Here is a 21,957-nt window from a genome sequence, read left to right on the forward strand (position 1 = left end):
CCACACACTCTTACCTGGCCTGCACTACTTACATTTGCCCATGGGGACTTCCTGGCAGAGGTGCGCGCTATAAGTGACATCATTGCACGCTCTGCGCTGGACGTCAGCGTCCAGGTGCTTGCGATGACGTCACTCACTGCACGCACCTCAGCCAGGAAGTCCCCATGGGCAGATGTAAGTAGCAGTTTAGTGACTGGGCAAGACTGGTTTCCCTGTCATATGTGCACTGGCAGGGCTGCCATCAGAAATTTCGGGGCCCCTTACACAACTCAAGGCCTGAGACCCCCACCGATCACCTCGGTTGAAGTGGTTCTCCAGCTGTTGGAAAGCTAAAACTCCCATCATGTCTGGAGAGCCTAAGGCAATGGGAGCTGTAGTTTTGTAACAGCTGAAGAGACACAGATTGGACACAGTTTTACCCATCATCACTGCAGAACTTACAAGTGACTACAGCTCTGATGGGACAGTCATAAGAACACACAATGATGTCAGTGACCTGAGTGACGTCTTCTTTTCTTCTTCATCTCGTCCAGAGACCAGGTCTTCCCCCAACTCCATCTTCTCTGCAGAATCTGACATGCAGACATCATTGGCTCCTCACTGTCAGCAGATCCTCATCCTCTGCATGAAGACAGTAATCATTATAACCTTGCCAGAAAGTGTAACCTAAATAAAATACTGCCCCACACTGTACCCTGAATATAATACTGCTATACACTGTACCCACTAAATATAATCCTGCCACACACTGTACCCTGAATATAATCCTGCCACACACTGTACCCCGAATATAATACTGCCACACACTGTACCATGAATATAATACTGCCACACACTGTACCCACTAAATATAATACTGCTATTCACTGTACCCACTAAATATAATACTGCCCCACACAGTACCCTAAATAAAATACTGTCACACACTGTACCCTAAATAAAATACTGCCCCACACTGTACCCTAAATATAATATTGCCAGACACTGTAACCTGAATACAATACTGCTGTACACTGTACCCACTAAATATAATACTGCTATACACTGTATCCACTAAATATAATCCTGCTACACACTGTAACCCGAATATAATACTGCCACACACTGTACTCCGAATATAATACTGCCACACATTGTACCCACTAAATATAATACTGCCACACACTGTACCCTGAATATAATACTGCTATACACTGTACCCTGAATATAATAATACTATACACTGTACCCTGAATATAATACTGCTACACACTGTGCCCACTAAATATAATCCTGCCACACACCGTACCCTGAATATAATAATGCTATACACTGTAACCTGAGTATAATACTGCTATACACTGTACCCACTAAATATAATCCTGCCACACACTGTACTCTGAATATAATACTGCTATACACTGTACCCACTAAATATAATCCTGCCACACACTATACCCACTAAATATAATACCTCTTATCCTCTGTGTCCTCATCATTCCTCATCACCCCCATAACCCCTGCCAAACCTCTCCTCAACACTACTATAACCACCCCCGCACCTCTCCTCATCATTACTATAACCCCCCCACACCTCTCCTCATTACTGCTATAACCCCCCGCACCTCTCCTCATCACTACTATAACCCCCCCAGGCACCTCTCATCACTACTATAACCCCCCCCCCACACCTCTCCTCATCACTACTATAACCCCCGCACCTCTCCTCATCACTACTATAACCCCCCCACACACCTCTCCTCATCACTACTATAACCCCCCCCCACACACCTCTCCTCATCACTACTAGAACCCCCGCACCTCTCCTCATCACTACTATAACCCCCGCACCTCTCCTCATCACTACTATAACCCCCGCACCTCTCCTCACCACTATTATAATGCCCCCTGCATATCTCACCACCCCCATAACACCCCCCTGCACCTCTCTTCACCCCCATAACACCCTCCTGCACCTCTTATCACCCCCATAACCCCCCCTGCACCTCTCATCACCCCATAACACCCCCCCCTCATCACCCCCATAACACCCCCTGCATCTCTCATCACTCCCATAACACCCCCTGCATCTCTCATCACCCCCATAACCCCCCCTGCATCTCTCATCACCCCCATAACCCCCCTGCACCTCTCATCACCTCCATAACCTCCCCATGCACCTTTCATCCCCCCATAACACCCCCTGCACCTCTCATCCCCCCCATAACACCCCCCTGCACCTCTCATTACCCCCATAACACCCCCTGCACCTCTCATCACCCCCATAACCCCCTGCACCTCTCATCACCCCCATAACCCCCCCTGCACCTCTCATTACCCCCATAACACCCCCTGCACCTCTCATCACCCCCATAACCCCCTGCACCTCTCATCACCCCCATAACCTCCCCATGCACCTTTCATCCCCCCATAACACCCTCCTGCACCTCTCATCCCCCCATAACACCCCCTGCACCTCTCATTACCCCCATAACCCCCCCCTCTCATCACCCCTATAACACCCCAAGCACCAGTTCCCCTGCACCTCTCATCACCATTGTAGTCTGCAAACAACATAGCCCCCAACCCCCCCCCCCCACACACACACACACACCCCCGTACACTCACCCTGCCGGGGTTCGGTGCAGCTGCTGCTCCTGTCAGAGTGTCACTGCATGGGGAGGATCCGTCGGGAGGCTGCTGGACTGGAGATCGCGCCGGGACAGGTCAGGTGACTGGAGTAGACGTGCGTGCCTGCGCGGGGCACGTCGATTCCCATCAGCCCCTGGCCTGTCCGGCCCTGCCGTACTTCTTAAGGGGCCTGCGCCATAGAAAGAGCAGGCCTCATAGTCCTGCGGGCCCCCCGACTATGAGGCCCAGTCATAGTTCTGACGGGTACCCAGCCAGGAGTCAGTGAGTGACAGTCGCAGTCACTCACTGACTAGCCGGAAAAAAAAAAGTACAGGGACGTCCGGGCCTCCCTGAAGCTCCGGGCCCCATACAAGTGTATGGGTTTACCCCCTGATGGTGGCCCTGTGCACTGGGTCCGATGGTAGGACCGGCCCAGCGTGTGAGGGCGGGCCGGGCCCCCTCCCACGCTGGGCCCCTGTGCAGCTGAACCGGCTGCACAGGCGATATGTCCGCCCCTGGGCTGGTGTTGCCCCATACTTTTTATTTTCACAAGCAGTAAAAGCAAAAAAAGACCCACAAACTTTGTAACGCAATTTCTCCTGAGTACGGAGATACCCTATATGTGGGTATGTCCTATCTGCGGACGCACAACAAGGCTCAGGAGTGAGAGCGCACTATGTACATTTGAGGCCTAAATTGGTGATTTGCACAGGGGTGGCTGATTATTTTTTTTTAAAATATATTTTATTCACGGATCCAGAGCATGTACAAAGCATATATGACAAAGGTGTATTGAAATCAGTCAGAATCTGGAACAACAATACAATGTCAGGATAATAGGTCAAAAGTATCGTCTGGATCCAGTTTGTAATACGGAGGGTTACCCCCAAAATATAGGAAATAACAAGTAACAACTGTGAAACAAAACCTCAAATCTCCCAAGGAAGGCTGCACCATTCCCAGCCGAGTACAGTGTCGTACCTATGTAGGGTATTTGCCACCTGAGGTCAGACTATACATTATGCATACAGAGAGTTCTAATAGTGGGGTCCCATAGAGAGCCAAGGATGTAGAGGATCCTATAACATTAAGATGGTAGCTCTAGATTACCAAGAGTGCCCCTGAGAGCCTCAGTTGAATACCATGTAGTATGTTTAAAATATGTCATTATCCTGTGACGTTCGCCGACATCAGGTAAGTAGTGCAGATATCTTTTCCATTTATTAAAAAAGGCCTTTGCATGCAACTCTGAGCATCTTATGGACAATAACATCTCTCTATGTAATACAGAATGATATTCCTTTAAGATTTCTGTAATAGTCGGCACGGTAGGTTGGAGCCAATGTCTAAGCAAGCACAGTTTAACAATCAAGATAAGTAAGTGTACACCCTTGGGCATTTTGCCCCTATCAGGAGGGTTCGATTCTCTAACAGGTAGATAGTGAAAGAGGTATGGTTCTGGGGAGAACGGTAAATGTCTATCCCAAATGGTCAGTATTAAAGAGGATAGGTCAGACCACAATTTCGACACCTGCGGGCATTCCCATAAGCAATGCCAGAGGTCTGCCCCCTGTAGTTGACATGTCGGACAATGTGTGAGGAACGGAGGCGGGGGTGGCGTGCCCCTCCATTTAAATGCATACGTAGCCTTGTGTAGAATACGCCAATGAATTTCTCTTAACTGTGCACTGGGGGTAGAACCATTGACAGCCAATAAGCCCTCTAGTAAACAGGGGGCGATATCAGAGTCACCAAGTTTAGAGGACCATTTGTAAAGAGCTGTGGCCCCCCCGTCCCTTTAACGCTATATCCCTGATGGTTGCGTAGATCAGCGAAAGGGAACGGTGGGACTGTGTGCTCCCCAACAATTTGTCAAAATCATTAGGTTTTTCTACCGTCGCATAACCTCTCACTACACCATGAAAAAAGGAGCATAATTGATTATACAGCCACTGATGGGAATCGGGAAGGGTATATTTGCTCTGGAATTCCCCCCAGCTCATTAATACTCCAGTAGATTCAGTCAAGAAATCAGCAAACTGAGTGATACCCAGCGATTTCCAATTGTTGCCTATCGGACTATTGGTACAGTGATCAAGCGCAGGGGTGCTCCACAACTGAAAGTGTCTAGAAAGACACCAAGGCATCCCACACATCTTACGGAGCGCCTTCCACGTTGCCAATGTGTCACTAAATAGTACATTCTTTCTCAATGAGTCAGGGATATCTTTATAAGGTAAATGAAACAGGGTGGACAGTGAACCCAGCGGGCAGAGACCCCTCTCCAAGGGCGTGTTTGAAAAATGAGCGGTATCAAAGATCCAGTCCCGGACATGTCTAAAAATAGCTGACAAATTATATAGACGAGCATTAGGCATTTGCAATCCCCCTTCTCTCTTGCTAGACATAAAGTGTCATAGGCTACTCTTGGGCGTTTACCAACCCAAATAAACTTTGTAAAACTAGCATGGAGCCTTTTAACATCAGTATGGCGTAATAACAGGGGAATTGTCTGCAGCGGATAGAGGAGTTTTGGGAAGCTCATCATTTTAATTAATTGCACCCTACCATAAAACGAGAGAGGCAGGTTCTGCCATCTGTGCAACTCACCCTCAATTTTCGCAAACAAGGGGGGATAGTTTAGAGTATACAGGGAGAGTGGAGTGCGACCTAATTTTATACCTAAGTAAGAGATATATTTCTGAGCTACTTGAACCAAGGGTACCCGGGCAGGATCATGAGATCCCGAACCTAAAAATAGCAGTTGACTTTTATCTAAATTCACCTTGTAGCCCGATAAAGAGCCAAAAGTGAACAAGGCTCTAAAAACAGCCGGCAGCTGGGTCTCTGGTTCGTTTAGATATAGCAGTATATCATCAGCAAAGCAGCTAATTCGCACCTCCTCCGACCCCACCATAATACCTTCATAGATGCTGTGCTGAAGAAAGTACTGTGCCAGCGGCTCCAAGGCCAAGTTAAAAAGCAGGGGTGAGAGGGGGCATCCCTGTCTTGTGCCCTTCTGTAATGGAAATGGGGTAGAAAGATACCCCGGTAGATGTATTCTAGATACAGGATTCTTATATAAAGCCGACAAAAATGTTCTAAAACTACCCGTTAACCCCATTTTGTTCAGTACCAATTCCAGCCAAGACCAGTGAACATTATCGAAAGCCTTTTCGGCATCTAAAGACAACAGTGCTGGGGCCCGGCTGGAGTATGGACGAGACGCCACCGCCCCTTGAACTGCTAGAACTGTCCGTATATTGAACACGGCAGCTCTATTTTTAATAAAACCAACCTGATGCGTCCCTATCAGGGATGGCAAATATATTGCCAGCCTGTCTGCTAATATTTTGGACAAGAGTTTAATATCGACATTTATTAAAGATATAGGGCGGTAGGCGCCAGGTTGAGAAGGGTCCTTCCCCATCTTATGTAAGACCTTTATATGGGCCAAATTGCCAGATGGGGGTAACATCCCCACCGACAACGTACTATCATATACTGCCAATAATACTGGACTAAGCTTCTCACGTAGAATCTTAAAAAATTCCCCCGTAAAGCCGTCGGGTCCAGGTGCCTTACAGCTTTTCAAGTGGGAAATCGCCTGAGCAACCACCTCCAGCGTAATAGGGGCATTAATCAAGTCTCTATCCTCCGCAGACAATTCAGGAAGTGTAATGGAACTCAAAAATCTATCCTCTGCAGCAGTATCTATATCTTGGGCCGCATAGAGGTCTTGATAATATTGACGAAAAACCTCCACCACATCCCTAGGCTGCCTATGCAGGATGCCAGCTTTATCTCTAAGGGGCCGGATGGGCTCTAGGGGCCGCTGACCACGCGCCATATTGGCCAATAATTTCCCAGACTTGTTTCCAAACCTGTAAAATTCCGACCTAAACTGGTCCCTGTAGTATGATTGCTGGAAGAGGTGTTAGGAGCGGGTGGACGAAGCGGTGCGGCCGGAGCTCTCTTTCGCCGTACCTCACATCCGTGCGCCGGAACCGGAAGTTGGGGTGGCTGATTTTACAGCGGTTCTGCCATAAAAACAAAAAAATAAATACCCACATCTGACCCCATTTTGGAAACTACACCCCTTACGGAACGTATCAAGGGATATAGTAAGCCTTAACACCCCACAGGTGTTTGACAAAATAGTTGGATGGGAAAATGAGGAAAAAAAATGTTTTCGCTAAAATGCTGGTGTTACCCTAAATTTTTCATTTTCACAAGGGAAAATAGGAAAAAAGACCCCCAAAATTTGTAACCCCATTTCTTCTGAGTAAGAACATACCCTATATGTGGATGTAAACTGCTCTGGGGGCGAACTACAATGCTCAGAAGAGAAGGAGCACCATTGGGATTTTGAAGAGAAAATTTGTCCGGAATTGAACACGTGTGTTTACAAAGCCCCCATAGGGCCAGAACAATGGACCCCCCCACATGTGACCCCATTTTGGAAACTACACTCCTCACGTAATGTAATAAGGGGTGCAGTGAGCATTTATGCCCCACAGGTGTCTGACAGATTTTTGGAACAGTGAACCGTGAAAACAAAAAATGTAATTTTTCATTTGCACAGCCCACTGTTCCAAAGATCTGTCAAACGCCAGTGGGGTGTAAATACTCACTGCACCCCTTATTAAATTCTGTGAGGGGTGTATTTTCCAAAATGGGGTCACGTGGGGGGGTCTACTGTTCTGGCACCATGGGGGGCTTTGTAAACGCACATGGCCCCCGACTTCCATTCCATACAAATTCTCTTTCAAAAAGCTTAATGGTGCTCCTCCTCTTCTGAGCATTGTAGTGCGCTAGCAGAGCCCTTGACGTCCACACATGGGGTATTTCCACACTCAGAAGAAATGGGGTTACAAATTTTGGTGGCCATTTTCTCCTATTACCCCTTGTAAAAATATAAAATTTGGGGAAAACACAGCATTTTAGTGGAAAGCTGTAAGGTGTAATAGCTTACTGTACCCCTTGTTACGTTCCTTGAGGGGTGTAGTTTCCAAAATAGTATGCCATGTGTTTTTTTTTTGCTGTTCTGGCACCCTTGGGGCTTCCTAAATGCGACATGCACCCCAAACACCATTTCAGCAAAATTTGCTTTCCAAAAGCTAAATGTGACTCCTCTTCTGAGCATTGTAGTTCGCTCGCAGAGCATTTAACGTCCTAACATGGGGTATATATATACTCAGAAGAGATGGGGTTACAAATTTTGGGGGGCATTTCCTCCCATTACCCTTTGTAAAAATGATACATTTGGGGAAAAAACTGCACTTTAGTGAAAACAATTTTTTTTTTTATTTACACATCCGACTTTAACCTGTGGGGTGTTAAGGCTCACTGGACCCCATGGTACATGTCTTGAGGGGTATAGTTTCCAAAATGGTATGCCATGTGGGGGTTTTCTGCTGTTCTGGCACCATAGGGGCTTCCTAAATGTGACATGCCCCCCAAAAAACATTTCAGCAAAATTCACTCTCCAAAATCCCATTGTCGCTCCTTCCCTTCTGAGCCCTCTACTGAGCCCGCTGAACACTTGACATCCACATATGACGTATTTCCTTACTCGAGAGAAATTGGGTTACAAATTTTGGGGGAATTTTTTATCTATTACCCCTTGTAAAAATTCAAAAACTGGGTTTACAAGAACATGCGAGTGTAAAAAATGAAGATTTTGAATTTTCTCCTTCACTTTGCTGCTATTCCTGTGAAACACCTAAAGGGTTAATAAACTTTATGAATGTCATTTTGAATACTTTGAGGGGTGCAGTTTTTATAATGGGGTCATTTATTATTTTTAATAAGAAAGCCCTTCAAATCCACTTCAAATCTGAAGTGGTCCCTGAAAAATTCCGATTTTGAAAATGTTGTGAAAAATTGGAAAATTGCCGCTGAACTTTGAAGCCCTCTGATGTCTTCCAAAAGTAAATACACGTCAACTTTATGATGCAAACATAAAGTAGACATATTGTATATGTGAATCAATATATAATTTATTTGGAATATCCATTTTACTTATAAGAAGAGAGCTTCAAAGTAAAAAAAAAATGCAAAATTTTAAATTTTTTCATCAAATTTGGGAATTTTTCACCAAGAAATGATGCAAGTATCGACAAAATTTTACCACTAACATAAAGTAGAATGTGTCACGAAAAAACAATCTCGGAATCAGAATGAAAGGTAGAAGCATCCCAGAGTTAATATTGCTTAAAGTGACAGTGGTCAGATGTTCAAAAAATGGCCGGGTCCTTAACCCCTTAAGGACTCAGGGTTTTTCCATTTTTGCACTTTCGTTTTTTCCTCCTTACCTTTTAAAAATTATAACCCTTTCAATTTTCCACCTAAATATTCATATTATGGCTTATTTTTTGCATCACCAATTCTACTTTGCAGAGGCATTAGTAATTTTACCCAAAAATTCACGGCGAAACGGGAAAAAAATCATTGTGCAACAAATTGAAGAAAAAACACCATTTTGTAACTTTCGGGGCTTCCGTTTCTATGCAGTGCATATTTCGGTAAAAATTACACCTTATCATTATTCTATAGGTCCATACGGTTAAAATGATACCCTACTTATATAGGTTTGATTTTGTCGTACTTCTGGAAAAAATCATAACTACATGCAGGAAAATGTATACGTTTAAAAATGTCATCTTCTGACCCCTATAACTTTTTTATTTTTCCACGTACAGGGAGGTATGAGGACAAATTTTTTGCGCCGTGATCTGATGCTTTGATCAGACTTTTTGATCACTTTTTATAAATTTTTTAATTTTATAAAAAGCGACCCAAAAATATGCTTTTTTGGCCTTTGGAATTTTTTGTGCGTACGCCATTGACCGTGCTGTTTAATTAGTGATATATTTTTATAGTTCGGACATTTATGCACACGGCGATACCACATATGTTTATTATTATTTTTTTAAACTGTTTTATTTTTTTTATGGGAAAAGGGGGGTGATTCAAACTTTTATTAGGGAAGGGGTTAAATGACCTTTATTAACACTTTTTTTAAACTTTTTTTTGCAGTGTTATAGGTCCCACTGCACACACTGATCTCTCTTCCTGATCACTGGCATGTATTAACACGCCTGTGATCAGTGTTATCGGCGCTTGACTGCTCCTGCCTGGATCTCAGGCACAGAGCAGTCATTCATTGATCGGACACCGAGGAGGCAGGTAAGGGCCGCGGCGGTCACCGCAGCGGTCCCGAACAGCCCGACTGACTAGCGGGGATACTTTCACTTTTACTTTCACTTTAGAAATGGCGGTCATGACCGCCGCTTCTAAAGGGTTAATACCGCACATTGCCGCGCTCGGCGATGTTTGGTATTAGCCGCGGGTCCCGGCCGTTGAGGAGCGCCGGGACCGACGCGATGTGATGCGGGGTCGCAGTGCGGCCCTGCTTCATATTGCAGGAGCCGGTGCAGGACGTAAATATACGTCCTGTGTCGTTAAGGAGTTAAGGTATATTTGGGCTGGATCCTTAAGGGGTTAATAGGACATAATTCATCAACAGAAGCCCTTTGCTTATACCCATATTATAACCAATTTGCTGAGTGTTATGATATTAATCATATGACTTATTCCAGGCGAATTGTGAACATTCTAAATGAATTTGCAGTGATATGACAGTGACCATGCATATACTGTGTACTGTTATATAAAACATGGAATGCTGGATGCTTAAATATACTGATTAATCATAAATGGATGCAAATTACTTTGCTCAAGAGACATTTTCAGGGCAGGGTCAATGACAAGTTATACAGTTATGTCTACTTCCTTCTTCCCGTAATGAAAAACACTGATTACATTGAGCGAGATGTCAAGAGTTCTCAAAACATTACTGGAATTAAGCTACAGAGAATCAAGAGATTTGAATAATTGTATAAATAATGATCAGAACTGCAAGAGTTCTATGGATGTAAAAGGAAATGTAATAAAATAGTCCGAGTCAACAACATATATACTATATGAAAACATGCAGATTAAGCTACAGAAGAGTAAAAAATTTCGCAGAAATCGGTCAATGGGGCAAATGCATCAATGCATAAAGTAATATTTATGAAGTAACAATAGAATTTGTTAGAAATTGAGAGATAAGTGTTACAGATACATCAGGCAAAACTCATTCATTAATTCATTGATATGGCAAATTTTGATTTTATGAACCGTTTTTTATTTATTTTTTGACATGATTTTACCACCTCCAAAACTCATGTTTTATTTTTCCTTCAAGAGAGTTTTATGAGGGCATATTTTTGGTGTTGAATTTAATATAAGCACCCTTTATTTTACCATATAATGTATTGTGCAACCAGAGTGCTTTGAACAATAACCTTGAACATAGTCACTTGCTGACTATGCTCAGGCAATCAAAATGAATTGAGTATGTGCCTGTCTAAGATTGGATAAGTTGGCATGGCATGTTTTCTAACGTAACCAAGCCCCTTGGAGTCAAAAGTCATGGGGTGGACCCTGCCTAAAACTGACATGTTAAAGGGGTTATCCAGGAAAAAAAACTATATATATATATATATATATATATATATATATATATATATATATATATATCAACTGGCTCCAGAAAGTTAAACAGATTTGTAAATTACTTCTATAAAAAAAAATCTTAATCCTTTCAGTACTTATGAGCTGCTGAAGTTGAGTTATTCTTTTCTGTCTAAGTGCTCTCTAATGACAACTGTCCAGAGTAGAAGCAAATCCCCATAGCAAACCTCTTCTACTCTGTGCAGTTCCCGAGACAAGCAGAGATGTCAGCAGAGAGTACTGTTGCCAGACAGGAAAGAACAATTCAACTTCAGCAGCTGATAATTATTGGAAGGATTAATATTTTTTAATATAAGTAATTTACAAGTCTGTTTAACTTTCTGGAGCCACTTGATATAAAAAAAGTTTTTTTTTTCCTGGAATACCCCTTTATTTTTATTCTACCAGACAGTACAATAACATTATTCCAAATTAATATGCCTTGTGTTTTGTTTTACTACCTAACCTCCTTAAAGGAGAACTCCAGAACATAAAAATTATCCCCCATAGTGCTGGCAGTAAAAAAAAAAAAAAAATGTACATACCTTCCTCCGCTCCCCCGGGGCCTCCGGTAACCGGCTCCGTTCTCCGCCGCGATCCACTTCCTGGTTGCCGGTGGTCGGATGAATCATACTGCGCTCAGCCAATCACCAGCCGCAGCAAAGTCAGACTCGGCCGGCGATAGGCTGAGCAACAGTGTGAAAACGCTTCAGGACACAAAAATTCTTCACTGCAACGGCACCTGCGGCTGGGGCCGAAAACGTCACACTGCAGCTCAGCCTATCGTCGGCCGAGCCGGGAGTTCACTGCGGCTGGTGATTGGCTGAGCGCAGTATGACTCATCCGACCACCGGCAACCAGGAAGTGGATCGCGGCGGAGACTGGAGCCGGTTACCGTAGGCCCCGGGGTAGCGGAGGAAGGTATGTACATCTTTATTTTTTTACTGCCGGCAGTATGGGACACAATTTTTATATTCCGGAGTTCTCCTTTAAGGACTCAGCTCATTAGGCCTGTATGATGCTTAAATACCGAGCCAATTCTAACACAGTTTTTTGTCACAAGTTGTACTTGTGACAAACAGCCCAATATAATTTGTAACACAGGTGAAGAAGACAAGTAAGATCGGCACTGCTCAGTCTGTGAAGTGTGTATGGGACTTAGTGGATTAAGGGATAACTTGGTGAGCTGCTTACGTGAAACCTTGGTGTGGCTCTGACTTGACGTAAGGCAATGGTCATATAACAATGGAAAAGAAATGAAGTCGGCGACTCACCGGAGCTGGTTTTCAGGCAATTTCTTCTTTATTGATACTCACATACATGGGGAGAGAAAAGACGTACGGGGGATACAGCTGTCTGGCAACGGGACCGTTTCACATGCTTTACGTGCTTCGTCTGGCCTGAGCTGAAAGACTAACACGTGACTCTATATACAGGTAAGAATCTCCTATTGACCTATCACCTGCAAACACGTGTTCAGTGACGGGAAAGGTGGGCGGTAACTAGTAATAGTACTGGTCCACCTTTCTTATGAAGATAAAATCATGTAATACAAAACTGTGTAGAAAACTAAATTTAAAAACAGGGAGCTCAATCGACCCGGTCATTAAGACCAAAAGGGCCGGTTGCTTCGGTTTTTAAAATCCAGTAAGTTTCTCTCTGGAGTAGATACTTATCACGTGACATACCTGGTCTGTGTTCCACTCTTTCTATTCCCGCAAAGGACATAGCTTCTGGATTCCCTCCGTGCGCTTCAACTATGTGGTTTATCAGACGCGGCGCACCCTTTCGGGTGCGTAAGGAATAAACATGTTCGCGTATGCGATTAAATAAAGGTCTGATAGTTTTTCCCACATAGAAAAAAAACGTACGGGCAGAATATTAAATACACTACATATTTTGTGCGACATGTAATGAGGGTAGTTACAGTGTGTGTTACAGGTCCTAAACGCATTGTTTTTAGACCATTATTAAGTTTACAAAAATTACAACTTTTGCATTGATAGTTACCTACAGGGACGATATCATTAAACCAAGATACTTTTGTAGTTTTAGATTTCTTTGTGTGATTTTTCAGTGCATCTCCCAGTGTTTTTTTTTTTTTTTGTATGCTACTAGTGGTTTCCTTTTTGCTACATTTCTCAGGTCCTCATCTCCTTCTATTATAAACCAATTTCTTCTACGAGCTTTCATAGTATAGTCTTGTGTTTTTAGCTACACTTTTTCGGTAACCTTCGCTTGTTATTTTGTTTTCTATTGCTAACAAGCGAACGTCCAGAAATTCTATAGAATCTCCCTCAACTTGAGACGTAAAGGACATATTTATATCATTGGTATTGTTTAAGTGTGTGACAAATTCCTGAAATTGGGACTCTGTCCCTGACCAGATTATCAAAATGTCGTCCACGAATCTCGAATATGACTGAATGTATTGAATAAAGGGATTTTTACTAGAATAAACATAACTATTTTCTAGCATCGCTAGGAAGATAATGGCATACGTACAGGACACCGATGTCCCCATCGGGGTCCCGGTGTCCTGTCTGTACCAATTCTCCTCATATTTGAACGTGCTCTTAGTCAAAATGAAATGAAGAGATTCGCAGACGTTGATGTACTCTTCTGTTTTGTCAGTGCTTTCCAAAAAACGTTGTACAGCCCGCACCCCCGCTTCATGGGGGATGCAGGTGTATAAACTTACGACGTCAATTGAACATAATAACCATCCTGTCTCCCATTTTAAATTGCCCACTAACTGGAGTAGGTGCTGGAAGTCCTTTATGTAAGCTGGTATTGCTATTAGTAGAGGATGTAATAACCAGTCGGTATAGTGGGATAAATGTTCGGTGACAGAGCCCACCCCCGAGACTATTGGTCTGCCCGGGGTGGGGGGGGCTCTGTCCCTTGTGTACTTTAGGGAGATGATACCATGATGGTGGTTTAGGCATGTCTGGAATCAGTTTCTCCGTGTTTCTCTTAGATAATATACCTTCTGTTACTTTTCTGTGAAGGAAAGATTTTAAGTCATTAAGTATTTTAAATGTGGGATCTTTCTTGAGGGGGGTGTATGAAGAAGTGTCCTTTAATTGCCTTTTGGCTTCTTTGTTATACATTTCCTTATGCATAAGACTACACTCCCCCTTTATTGGCCCTTATAATGACAAAATCATCCCTTAGTTTTAAATCTCTGAGAGCTTGAGTTTCCTTAGGTGTCAAATTAGGGTGCTTATCCTGATAAATTATTGATTTCACATCTTTCAACACTGCATTTTTAAATAAATCTAGGTGACCACCTGGCTGAATGGGAGGGTTAAAGCTAGACTTTTTACCTTTTGTGAAATTTTGTATTTCTACTGTATTCTCATATTCTAAATCAGCAAAGTCTGTTGCTAAAAAACCTATGCATTATTTTTCTAAATCACTACATTCACCTGGGAAGAAACCTAAATCACCTATGCATGCTGGTAAGTCACCTTCACATATATCATGCTCATATGGTTTTTTATTCACAAAAAACTTATGTAAATTAATGTCTCTCAGGGATTTAGCTAGGTCTATTTCAAATTGCACTGCGTCGAAACTTTCAGTTAGTCCAAAGTTCAGGCCTCTTGCTAGCAGAGATATGACAGTGTCCGGGAACTCTTCTTTAGTAGGTTTATTACATTAGATATTAATTTTGGTGGTTCCAGGGGGGTATCTTTCTCTTTTTCTGATCTTTTGGTACTCTTCCTTCTGCTCCTCCTTGTGTGTTTCTCCCTAAAGGGACTTCTGCTTGGCATGGGTTACGTTCATTTTGTGGAGTTGAGGTTGCGTTTTCATTGCGATTTTCTGGTTTACTCTTGTTGGAATGTGCTGATGTTTTAAAAGCTTGTCGTTTATAAGGTAAGCCTGAGGTTTTGGTATACCATGTAAAGGCTTGATCACTGGAATATTCTCGCTTATCTCTCATATATTTCTCTCTCTTCTTTATTTTAGTTTCTTCTTGTAGAGGTATTAATTTCGGTTGTAGCTTCTCATAAAAATGGCGAGTTTGATCAGGTGTAGCATTGTTGTTATATTCTTGTTTAACTTTGTTTAATTCCTCTATTATCTTTTCATGTTCGATACAGTTCCTGTTTAGTACTATCTGCATCAGGTTTTTTGCATGGTCGTGATGCGCTTTTTTCCATATTTCTACGAACTCAAGATCGTCCAGGTAAAGTCCTGGTGCTTTGTACGACCTTAATTCTCTCGGTGTACGGTCACATTGGACGTATGACTGTAATGAGTTAATCGTCTTTAATCCCTTTATTCAATACATCCAGTCATATTCAAGATTCGTGGACGACATTTTGATAATCTGGTCAGGGACAGAGTCCCAATTTCAGGAATTCGTCACATACTTAAACAATACCAATGATATGAATATGTCCTTTACGTCTCAAGTTGGGGGAGATTCAATAGAATTTCTGGACGTTCGCTTGTTAGCAATAGAAAACAAAATAACAAGCGAAGGTTACCGAAAAAGTGTAGCTAAAAACACAATACTACACTATGAAAGCTCGCACCCTAAATGTGTTAAAAAGGGAATTCCTTATGGACAATTTGTCCGGCTCAAAAGAAATAACGCATCAGAAACTACGTATAGAATTCAAGCAGATGAATTACAAATAAGATTAAAAGAAAGAAAATATCCCAAAACAATGCTAGCAACAGCTAGAAAGAGTGCGAACAATTTAAAAAGAGATGAGTTACTAAGGTCTAAGAATAAAAGAAAGAAGAAAGAGGATGAGAAGAGGTTTATATTTACATTTAAAAATTCACCAGTAAATAAAGTGATAAAGCAAGCGATTAGAAGAAATTGGTTTATAATAGAAGGAGATGAGGACCTGAGAAATGTAGCAAAAAGGAAACCACTAATAGCATACAAAAAAAAAAAAAAAAAAAAACACTGGGAGATGCACTGAAAAATCACACAAAGAAATCTAAAACTACAAAAGTATCTTGGTTTAATGATATCGTCCCTGTAGGTAACTATCAATGCAAAAGTTGTAATTTTTGTAAACTTAATAATGGTCTAAAAACAATGCGCTTAGGACCTGTAACACACACTGTAACTACCCTCATTACATGCCGCACAAAATATGAGTGTATGTAATATTCTGCCCGTGCGGTTTTTTCTATGTGGGAAAAACTATCAGACCTTTATTTAATCGCATACGCGAACATGCTTATTCCTTACGTACCCGAAAGGGTGCGCCGCGTCTGATAAACCACATAGTTGAAGCGCACGGAGGGAATCCAGAAGCTATGTCCTTTGCGGGAATAGAAAGAGTGGAACACAGACCAGGTATGTCACGTGATAAGTATCTACTCCAGAGAGAAACTTACTGGATTTTAATAACCGAAGCAACCGGCCCTTTGGGTCTTAATGACCGGGTCGATTTAGCTCCCTGTTTTTAAATTTAGTTTTCTACACAGTTTTGTATTACATGATTTTATCTCCATAAGAAAGGTGGACCAGTACTATTCTAGTTACCGTCCACCTTTCCCGTCACTGAACACGTGTTTGCAGGTGATAGGTCAATAGGAGGTTCTTACCTGTATATAAAGTCACATGTTAATCTTTCAGCTCAGGCCAGACGAAGCATGTTAAGCATGTGAAACGGTCCCGTTGCCAGACAGCTGTATCCCCCGTACGTCTTTTCTCTCCCCATGTATGTGAGTATCAATAAAGAAGAAATTGCCTGAAAACCAGCTCCGGTGAGTCACCGACTTCTTTTCTCTTCCATTCCAATATAATTTGTATTTTTTTAATTTAAAATGCTAAATCATGATATTTAAAAAAAAAAAAAATTTCTAACATTAATATGTTGCATATATTTGCCCTGAGTAAATAGTTTTAAAAAAATTATACTTTCATATGTATAGTTAATTTTGTCAACATTTTTAATTTACTAGAAGCTAACAAATGATATTTAGACAATTAAGGATGCAGGGTTTTTCCGTTTTTGCATTTTTGTTTTTTCCTAATCACCTTCTAAAAATCATAATGCTTTCAATTTAGCACCTACAGTCCTATATAAGTTTTTGTTTTTTTTTTGCACTACCAATTTTACTTTGTAATGACATCAATCATTTTACCATCCAATCTATGGCAAAACTGGAAAAAAATATTTGTGGGACAAAACTGAAAAAAAAGTTTTGGGGGCTTCTGTTTCTACGCAGTGCACTTTTCGGTAAAAATGACATCTTCTCTTTATTCTGTAGCTCCATATGATTAAAATGATACCCTACTTATATAGGTTTGATTTTTGTTTTACTTCTGGAAAAAATCATAACTACATGCACGAAAATGTATACATTTACAAATGTCCTTTTCTGGCCCCTATAACTTTTTATTTTACCGCATGCAGGGCAGTATGAGGGCTAATTTTTTTGCATTGTGATCTGATGATATTGGTGCCATTTTTGTTTTTATCTGACTCTTTGATCGCTTGTTATAATTTTATTTTTATGGAATAAAAGCACCAAAAATATGCTATTTTGAAATTGTAATTTTTTTTACGGGCACTCCCTTTACTGTGCGGTTTAATTAATGATATATTTTTATAGTTCAGACATTTACGCACGCGGCGATACCACATATGTTTATATTTATTTTTATTTGCATAGTTTTTTTTTTTAATGGGAAAAGGGGGGGATTCAAACTTTTATTAGGGAAGGGGTTAAACCCCATGTATTAACTCTTTTTTTTACACTTTATTTTTTGCAATGGTATAACCCCCATAGGGGACTAGAACATGCAGTACATTGATTAAATATACTGATCAATGATATGCCATAGCATTGCATTGATCAGTGTTATCGGCGGTCGATTGCTCAAGCCTGGATCTCAGGCTTGGGCAATCAAGTGCTGATTGGACAGCCGGAAGAAAGGTAAGAAGACTCCCGCTGTTGTTTCAGCTGTTCGGAATGCCGCAGTTTCACCGTGGCGTCCCGAACAGCCCACTGAGCTAACTGGCGATACTTTTCTCCCATTTTAGATGCCGCAATCAACTTTAATCGAAGCATCTAATAAGTTAATACCAGACATCAGCCAGATAAGCGATGTCCGGTGTTAGCAGCGGGTCCTGGTTGCTGATAGCAACCGGGACCTGCCGGGTATGAAGCGCGCTCAGCCCCTGAGCGCGCTTCACATAACGGGAGCCGACACAGGACATAAATATATGTCCTGTGTCGTAAGGGGTTAAATATGTTGCTGAGAGGTAAAGGGTGGACTATGGGTTAAGTTCCTCTGAGTACCCCTTTAAACATAAATACCGTTTTCTAGCTTTGAGGGTTGGTTAAATTGAATGGCAGTCTCTGGCACCCTAAACCTCCAAATAATTTCCAGTAAAAAAAAGCCTCTAGTAAAGGAATGATTGAACAATTAAGGGTTGGAGAAAAAAGCATTCCTGCGATGTCCACTGTCTGTATGCATGTTGGTGGAAGAACCAACACTGTGGGCACCACACATTTGCCCAGGCCCAGTATAGGTCGCACCAGCAGCCAAGTGCCTGGTGGTAGCAGAAGCAGCCCCATTGGCAAACATAAGTCCATGTTTTACAGAGGTTGTGTTGTTTTGTAGGAGAATACATCCATTGTGGACTGGGTGGTTTGTTCCCAGTCAATTCAGGAGGAGAAAGAGATAATATGACGTTAAGCCAGGTTTCAGTGGATTTCTACAGTTAAATGGCATGGTGAAAATGTACTTCCCAGATGGTCTGTTCTATTATGTCCACCTTTGCCTTCCCTAGTGCTAAGCATGAGGATAGCATTAGCTATGAGGAGGAGCTGTGTTTAGACAGTCAGCCTTTGGAGTGTCTTGCAGAGGTGATAGAGGAGGAAGAAGTGGCCAAACACTGGCTGGTTTCATTAGCTCAAAAGCACGTGACAGTGATACTGCTTCATCTGTAGAGTCTAGAAAAAAACATTCCAGAGAAGGGGCACAGTCGGGTGGTGGTGTACTTGGTGATTCCATATTCTGCTTTGTTGAAATTCTTTTCAATTTTATCAGATATCGAAAAAGTGGCACTGTGCCATCTCTACAAACATAAAATAGGCAGTGGCCAGGTTATAGGAACCACATTTCTGTATAGGCACCACACAATGTAAATAAACATTGCCCTATCTGCTGCTCTACCAGCTCCCTCTCATCTGTATAGCAGCCAGTCCTTGGGGAATCTAACGTATACAGACAACAGTATTCACCCAGTCACTATGTTGTAATGCACCTCCGTTCACACCTGGACAGGTTGTTGGTGGTGCAGGCGCTACCATACCATCTTGTTGACTTTACGACCTTTATGCAAGCCCAGCCCAGGTGACCTAGTTAATTATTTTTCTAAAAATGCCATCCCGGCTTTGTATAGTCTTTTGGTGAAAGAGTTGGGCCACTCCATGCAGTTGTTGGTGTACAACACAGTGCATGCAATTGTAAATACTTGAAGCAGTAGCTATGGCTAGGGCAAATACATGTTTTTACAATCTACTGGGTCAAAATCTTTCATAACAAGGCTCCACCACAACAAGGCCTGGGAATAGTAGTGACTACCATATGCCAATATGGTACAACTTCTCATAGCTGCCACCTATATTCCTCCTCATACAGGTCCTCCTTCATTGACATCATGCAGCCTAACCTCTTTATCCTTCCGCCTTTCATCGGTGCAAAGTCAAGCGATGCCAAGCTGTATTTCATCTGCTATGCTACAGACTAAAAAGTTTCACATTAGCATTCTACCCATAATCTAAAATGGGGAAATGTTGTCACCAATGACGGCACAAACATTGTGGTTGCGCTGCTTCTAGGAGGCATGACACATCTATGGCACATGTGCTACATCTTGTCCTCCTGCTGACTATATGCAGGAAATTTGTCTATGATATTGCCGTTCTTATGCTTTTAAATATGCCCTTCTAGACCTACAGTACCAAAATGGTCTTTCTCAACACTGCCTCAATACAGTAGTATTGCTACTGCCCCTGCATCCGCAGAGGCATTATGCTAAAGCGGTGGAGCGGGAGCTCCCACTCCACCATTCACTTTCACATGCTGTAAGCACTTCATGCTTGCAGCTTTTGAGCCACAGGGACACAATACCCAGCAAGCCGGCGTGATAATGTGATGTCATTACGCCTGCCTGAGATCCCGTCCCTGTGGCTCACGCACTGCAAGCATAAAGAAAGGGAGAGAGCTGCTCGTGGATTAGGTGGATTTTTTTCTATCTTTTGGGCACTATGGAACAGGGGACATTATTACAACTGGGAGGACATTATATGTGAGGGACACAGAACAGGGGCATTATATGTGAGGGTGACAGAATGGGGGCATTATATGTGAGGGTCACAAATTGGGGCATTATATGTGACGGGGACAGAACGGGGGCATTATATGTGAGGGGCACAGGACGGGGGCATTATATGTGATAAGATGATTTTAATACGTATCTGCCAGACAGTAATGGACATGTTTAGGAAGGATCTGTGCTTGTCTTGGAGCTAAACCACTGTGTTCTCAGTCAACCATAAAACTGTGGCTTTTTTTTGTGAACAGGCTATTTCCTGTTTGAGTTTGTTCCCTAAACTCCAAATCCCATGATTCCTTGTTTGTAAGTGTGAGATTACTATTCTCCCTCCCACAAATAACTCTCCTCCCCCCAGTGAAACACACCTGTGAAGTTTTAAATGCAATAGACCAGTGATATCTCACCAGAATGCCTCCAGCTGTTGGAAAACTACAATTCACTGAAGAATGATCTCCTTCCCACCCAGAGATCGCTCCACCCATTAAATCAAAGCCAGGTCCCCTCTGAACATCTCACTAGTGATGTAAGGTCTTGGGCCACACTGCAACCTTGGAAAAACTTTGAGACAACACTCATTTTGTTTGCTGTTAAAATGTAATATTAGAGCAAATTGCGAGAATTGCGAGACTACCATGAAACAGACACTAAATGAACATACACAAAATAAACACACTTATGAACTACACTAAATTTACAGCTCCTGTAGCGTAGTCAAATAAAAATAATCAAAAATTACCCCTTTTATTTTCATCATATCACCCTTTCATTTCAATGAATTCTACCCCTGCTTTATCCTTTCCTTTTTAATTTTATTTTTTTCATGAATCTCTTTATTTCTTCCCTTTTTCCACTTTATTTCTTCCCTTTTTCCTTTACAGCACCCAACCTTCAAACTATGAGTACAATTTGTTTGCATTTATTGTGGTACAATAAATCAGAGTAAATTAATGTTTACAAATTAAAATATAAATAAAATAAAACATATTAGCATTTTCTGTAATACAATAACACTCAATGCCACAGGCACAGATATACGCATATTCTTTGTATAGCTGTGTTTCCACATCGCAGCTTAGCAAACAGCATCGTAACAAAGAGAAAGTCTAATATTTTGCTGAAACACTGTATAGTGTATAGCCAACACTGAACAATATACGTTAAAAATTTTAAACAACGAATGACACATTGATTGACATGCTCCAGAGGTGATACAAGCTGATCCATACAGCTGTATTGCATTATATATAGCAACAGATGGTAGAGATCCTTATGATCAAGGAAGAAAAAGTTCAATGCGAAGAGGAAGTTTGCATTGTATAATTTTATCTCCTTTCTTTATTTCTTTACCTCCCACCTCCTCGAAGTAATTTTTGGAGATCACATACCGTGTTGAGATTTTTTTTTTATATTCTTTTCTAATTGCCTCCATGGGATACAGATGAAGCAGGTATTATAT

Source organism: Hyla sarda, chromosome 1 (genome assembly GCF_029499605.1).
Source record: "Hyla sarda isolate aHylSar1 chromosome 1, aHylSar1.hap1, whole genome shotgun sequence".
Lineage (NCBI taxonomy): Eukaryota > Metazoa > Chordata > Amphibia > Anura > Hylidae > Hyla > Hyla sarda.